Genomic DNA, 6,898 nt, shown 5'->3' with positions numbered 1-6,898 from the left:
CTGCTTCTGGGCAAACTAGATGGAATATTTATAGTTTTATACACCGAAAGTCATTAATAATTATTACACCATTGGAGATCAACATGCGGAAAAAGGAACCAGCAATTAATGATCTAGAATGTGCAGCTCTGAAACAGGGCCAAGGGTGCAGCTAGACAAACCTCTGCTGAAGAGGTCAGCTGTGTTTTTCACGGATCTAGTCAACTATCTGAGCAGAAGCCTGGAGTAGAAGTGAGGTTATCCAAGAAGGATCTGTGAAACTCCCTTCTATGTGACGTGTGGACCCTCTTGACAGACACAGAAAACGACGAGACTTTTGAGACTATTATCCCAGAGAAACACTGCCGATGTGGACCGAACGGGCCAGAGACAGGATGAAATGGAGAATGGCTGTCAGACTTCCAGGATTCCACTGCAAGACAAAGGGCGATAGAACTAGTCAGCTACAAACATGTGCTACCCTTCAAGACAAAGGAACAATGACTGAGGGTAGAGCTGTGGATGCAGAGGCCAGAGAGACAAGCCCAGAGGGTAGAGCCTCCTTGGAGCCAGAGGGCGAATCAAGCCCTAGAACATTATTCTCAGGCCTTGAAACCTAATGGACTTACCCTGCTGTGGTGAGACCTTTCTTTAGACCAGAGGTCCTTTATTCGTTCCATTTTCTCCCTTTCAGAATGGAAATGTCTATCCTATGCCCGACCTGCCATTGTGTCACTGACTAGTCACCCCAAGGAAGTCAAGGGTGGGTTTGGATATTTTGTCTTTCCAAATTGTTCCTTTTCCTTTTGTTATGTCAAGAGATGCAATCACCAACCACCCTGAACCAGACCAAGCCTTACCACGAGAGCTATGCCTATGGCCTTAGCCTTATTTTATTGCTAAGCTCTGTACAGGAGCTGAGGCCATATTACCGTAAGCTGCAGTCTATGTGGAAGCATGTCTTCCAGCTGAGCCTGTGCAAGCGAATACCCACCTCTCCCTTTTGAATATTCATTCCCCATCCAAAATAAATGCCCCTGCTTCCCTTTGTTCAGGGAGCCAGGACTGTGGAAATGATTCCTCAGGGTCTCCTATTTGCCACAAATACACCTTTCTCTATGAGACAACAACTTCTGGTGGAGGGTCTGATTGAACTCGCCAGGAGGGAACCCACTTTGGTTCGGTGACAATTGTACTTTGGAAGCCTGTAACCCATTGTCTGGTTTGACAGGTTCACAGATAGGGAGGAATTTTGCCCCAGGATGGATCATACCCAGAGTCTGGCCTATACCCAATTTACAGAGTAAGATTTGGAACTTTTGAGTTGAAGATATTTAGATGAGAGTTAGAATTTAGAGTTGATTCGAAAATAGGTTAAGACTTTGGGGGATACTGGAGTGAGGTAACTGAATTTTACACGTGGGATGGGGGTTGATACAATTTTCGGGAGGCCAGAGGAAGGACTATACTGGGTTAAATAGTGTCCCTCCTAGATTCACGTCTTCCTGGAATTTCACAATGTGGCCTTATTTGGAAATAGGGCCGTTGCAGACATAATTAGTTACATTAGGCTAAAATGAGGTCACACGGGATTAGCAGGGGCCCCAAATCCATTATACCTGTTGTTTGTATAAGAAGAGGAGAGGACACACAGAGACACACACAGGAGAGAAGGCCGTGTGATGAGGTCTATTTGTATAGGCAACATTTTGCACAGTGCCTGGAAAATACTCAGTGCTTCAGAGACATGAACTGAGTAATTACTGGTTTATAGAAAGAGATTTTTTAAAGTGAAAAGCACTAATATATAAAAAGAGAGAAATTGAACTGAGCCATAATAAGATACTCAGATAAATTTGGATTTCGGGCTATTGTAATTTACTTGTTTTCTTCCAAAGGTATTAATTCCTAGCATTTCCTAAGGCTGTTCCATAAGTGGTCATCTAGCCACAACTGTGGGTCACTGCGTGAGGGTCTATCTCCCCAACGTTTGGCCAATAAAAAGATGTCGTGTGTGTTTGTGTAGTCCCTAAGGCCCCTTGTTCAATTTTTTGCTTCAGCCAGACCAGTCTGTTTATTAGTCCGTGAATCTTCCCGTTTCCCTGCTTCTCTTTCTGTCTCCTGTCTGAGTGGGGGGCTTTCTCCTACACTCCTTGGATGTGGGCTCCACCCTTCTTTGTCTCTCTCTTCATGCAACTAATGAGGGGATTTTTGTTTGTATAGTTCATTTGGAACTTAGCGTGCACACCCCTTTTTGTCACCTGTTTTCTGTGTAGAGGCCGGTTTCTAGGTTGGATTTGAGTTAAGAAACACAGAAGTCAAAACTACAGAGTAAAACTTTGTCTTCTTCTTCCCCTTTTTCTCCTCTTCCACTTCGATATAGGAGAACTGGGTTTGAATCTCTACCCAGGGCTGTTTAATGATAGTTAATTGATTTTTTTATTTTTTAGTTATTTATTGTTTTGAGGAAGATTAGCCCTGAGCTAACATCTGCTGCCAATTCTCCTCTTTTTGCTGAGGAAGACTGGCCCTGAGCTAAGATCCGTGCCCATCTTCCTCTACTTTGTATGTGGGAAGCCTGCCACAGCATGGCTTCCCAAGCAGTGCCATGTCCGAACCCAGGATCTGAAACGGCGAATCCTGGGCTGCAGAAACGGAATGTGTGAACTTAACACTTTGCCACCAGGCCGGCCCTAATGATAGTTAATTGAGGGATTACATTTGCCTAGCTATTTTCAGTCCTGAACTTCAGTGTTGGGTTAAATTGACACTGATTCATATCAGTCCCTATTTTATTATGGTAGAGCTACTACCAGTCAAAACGTTTCAATAGAGAGATTGACATCTGCTCCAGCACTCTCTGTTTCACAGCAGAGAAGTCAAACACCAGTCAGTCACAGCAAAGGTGCTCACTGTCCCTGGCATTTCTGCTCCATGAGATACAATACCAAGCAGCATTGACTGAGCGCCTCCCTGTTCCAGACACTCAGCTGGGTAGAGTGAGGTGACAGTGATGGGTAAGAGACTGCCTCTATCCATTCCAAGAGGCAGTATGGGGCAATGATTATGACATGGCCTTGGGTTCAGGCAGACCCTGTCCTTACTAGCTATGTGACCTTGGATTCATTATTTAACTGTCCTTGGCCATAGTTTCCTTATCTATAAAATGAGGACAACTAATAGGACCACCTGAAAGGGTAGTTTGATGAACAAATGAGATAATCCTTCTAAACCATTTATCAGGGAACGTGACAGATAGGACAACCCTCAATAAATATGAGCTACATTGATTATCCATAAAAGCAAGCTCACAATCTATGGGGAAAAAAGACATACAGACAACCAAGTCTCGTACGTGTCAGCCTCTCTGAGAAGGGCCGTGTTATGGGTATAAATTAGTGCTTTTGGAACAGAGAAGGAGGCACTGTTCTGAATGAAGGACTCAGAGGAAGCTTTGTAGAGGAGCAGGCATTTGAGGTAGACTGGAATAATCTTGAAGAATGGGGGTCATTTCTACTGTCCTTTGTTCAGTGTAACTAGTGTGAGCACGGTTTCCAGAGAATAGCAGTTTGAGTTGTCTTTTACCCATATTTGGAGGCCTCATAAAACCCATCGTACAGTCAGCTATTTAATTAGATGTAGTCTGTCAAGGTGGACAAATTAACATAAAGGACATATTTCTCAATGATTGTGAAGGGAAGAATTTCATGACTAGTTCACTGAGCTTTAATTATATGGTCACTGAGAAACGACTGAGGCCTGAGGAACAGTCACCCACCAGAGAAGCAGGGTGGTCCCATGATTTCAAGTTGCTTCCAGTTTGGAAAGGACTGAAGAAAATGTGAAAGTCCCATGTCTCGTGTCTCTCATTCAAGGCCCTTCATAATTGGACGCTAACCTTCTCATCTACCTTACCCCTGCATATTCCCTAATACGGGGTCTAGGTTCTTTACAAGCTTGTGTCCACATTGTGCCCCCAGCAGAAATCCATTCCTCATTTAGCCCTATATCATCGTGTCATCATGTTCCTTCTCCTCTTTTATGTCCTCTTGGTCCATTCAAATCCTACTGAAACCTTGAGACATAGGTCAAAGTGCCCCACTATGGAGATATGGAGCTCCATCTCATAGTCATTCTTTCAGCACTAGCATTCCTCCTGTGACATTTGGGACCATTTGGGACTCTTCTGTTGCTCTTTATATTTAATGTAGAGATCAATCTCTCAAATTTGACTGGAAATTTATGGTCCAAGGCCTTCTTAAATTTCTCTATGTTCTCAACTGCATTTCCTACCATGTATGCAACAGGTGTTTAATAAATAGCTGTTGAGTTCTTGTGCTCCCTCACCTTAGGGAGGGCATATGCTAACCATGAGGAATCCCATAATGAGCACCATCCAGTGCCTCCTCTTTGAGTGCTTGCAGATTAGCAGTGGGGTCGGGATTCACTAGGTCCTCAGGACAGAGAAGCCCCCATACCAGTTAGGAAGTGGGCAGTGACAGGAGAGTTCCAACGTGGAATTCAGCAGAAGAAAACCCCACCCTGTGTTTTATTTGCGCATTCTCAGCAGTTACTCAATGCCTGGCAACATAGTGGGTGCTCAGATATTTGCTGACTAAATTGAAGGAGTGAATTATACTTTGAGAATCCAGGAAGCCTTGACAAACGATATTTTATTACGACTTATCTCAAAAGATGAATTGGAATTGAGAGATACAGATGGAATCAATAGCATGGACAACGAATCCTGAACTAATTATTTTCTCTTAATACCCTCTTTTATACATTTTCCTGTTATTCATCTCCCATACCTGGAGGCCTAGGGTTTGAAGGAATTACAGTCATTACCACCTTGCTTTTAAGGCCCAAATGATTTTGGAGCCCTGATGCCCAATCATGCCCTTCCATCACTCCATGAACACACGGCTCCGTGACCTATGAAAACACATCAGGACAAACTCCACAGAGGCAGGCCATCTTCTGATACCATCTGGCAAGTGCTCTGCTCTCACGTCTTGCCTTCAGGAATTTTAGATGGGCAGGAGGGACGAGCAAGGCAAACACAATTGATGGTTGTCAGCATTCCAATATGAAGAAGGCCATAACAGTCCTGGAAGAACATCTGGAACGTCCTCAGGTAACCCTGTCAATCCCTAAAGGGTCACAGGGTATCACTCCCCTCTGCTTCTCTCTCTTTCATTCTCTTTCTCTCCATAACCCAGCCCACCTCTTTGGAACATTTCAACCCAAGCGCCATCTTCTAAATTTAGATTCTCCAGGGAGAAGATATGATTGGTTCAGCTGGAGTTGGGGAGCCCCACTGTGGAAGGCAGAATAATGGCGCCCAAAGCAGTCTACTCCTAATCCCTGGAACCTACGAATATGTTGCCTTACACGCCAAAGGGCTTTGCAGCTGTGATTAAATCAGAGATTTGGAGATGAGGAGATTATCCCGGATTATCCAGGTGGACCCAGTCTAATCACAGGGCTTCTTAAAATACAGGACCTTTGCAGGCTGTGGTCAGAGAGGGCGATGTGACCACCACAGTCCCCAGGTGGCCATGGTACAACAGGGCGCGTATTGGTTTTCTATTGCTGTTGTAACAAATTACCACAAACGCTCTCGGAAGATCAACAGGAAGGCCAGGACAGGCATCTCTGACAGCGGCACACAGCTAACAGTGAGCACTGCCAGAATTTAATTCCAAAGCTGTGAGGGAAGAACCAGCATTTCTGCAAGATACCCTGCTGTCTCCTTTTCCCTAGAGGCCTTGCAATTTACAAGCAATCAAGAAAGAATATTCTAACTGGAAGGAAACAACCCTCCATTCAAATCCTTCATTTGGGCACTTAAATTACCTGGCAAAATAATGAGATTAATATTACCGTAAAAATATCTAGAGAGAAAAAATGTAACATTTCACATATGTGCATCAATAGTCTGGAGACTTTAAAGCATGTTGAAGGATGAGGTGCAAAATGAAGAGTGCGGGAGGGAATTTGGGAGCAGTTAACAGAAATCTGGACCAAGATGTTAAATTCCTAGAGCAATTTAGAAAAACACCCACATTCAAAACCATTACTGCTCGCTTAGCACTCCACTTTGATTTGAACACTGAAGCCGAAGATGTCACGGGAGCTGAAATGCAAGCCAAGGCTGCCGTGGCCATGGAGCCTGGGCCTGCCAGCAAGAGCAGCGTGAGGGCCCTTTGTTTGTTTAGCTCTCGAGGGTCTTGAGAAATAATCTAAGAGAAGCCAAATCCAAAACCACAAAGGCACACACTCCAGACTTCTCTGTGAGAGCCAAACTACAAACAATCGGAACATCCCACAAATGTTTTGGTGACTTATTTTATATCATTTTGATGGTGTGCTTGGCAGAAGCAAAATATAATTACCGAGATGATGCAGAAACACCAAATGCTCATAATACTTTAAAATTATACAAAGTAATGCAAATGCGATGGTTGTAGCAGTATAAAAATATCTTAAAACTAAAAATCATTCCGCAGTGCAGAGTTTTCTCCTCAAAATTTAAAAATTTGGTTCTTTTCCGTGAGAAACACAAATTGTTACTATCAATCAATATCCAATATTCGTGGAGTGTGTAATTTGCTGGGTACTTGGCGTACAATGTCTCATCTAATTCAATCCTTAAAATTAACACAGAAGGTAGGTATCATTGTCATGCACGTTTTACAGATGAGGACACTAAGGCTTTTAAGGAGCTTATGAAAATTTCCTGAAGTAAAACACCCATGGCAGAGGCGGTGTTTCAGGAGGGCTAAGCAGAGTTTAATAAGCACCTAATAGCAGAGCAAAATGGCAGGGTGAGCTGACCCGGGACTCTCTGCTCTGCAAACTACAACAAAGGATTGAAAAAAAGGAATTTCAGCCAATAATCCTAATGCCAGACCTT

This window comes from Equus asinus, chromosome 3, assembly GCF_041296235.1.
Source record: "Equus asinus isolate D_3611 breed Donkey chromosome 3, EquAss-T2T_v2, whole genome shotgun sequence".
NCBI lineage: Eukaryota > Metazoa > Chordata > Mammalia > Perissodactyla > Equidae > Equus > Equus asinus.
Note: the sequence above shows the minus strand (reverse complement) of the source record.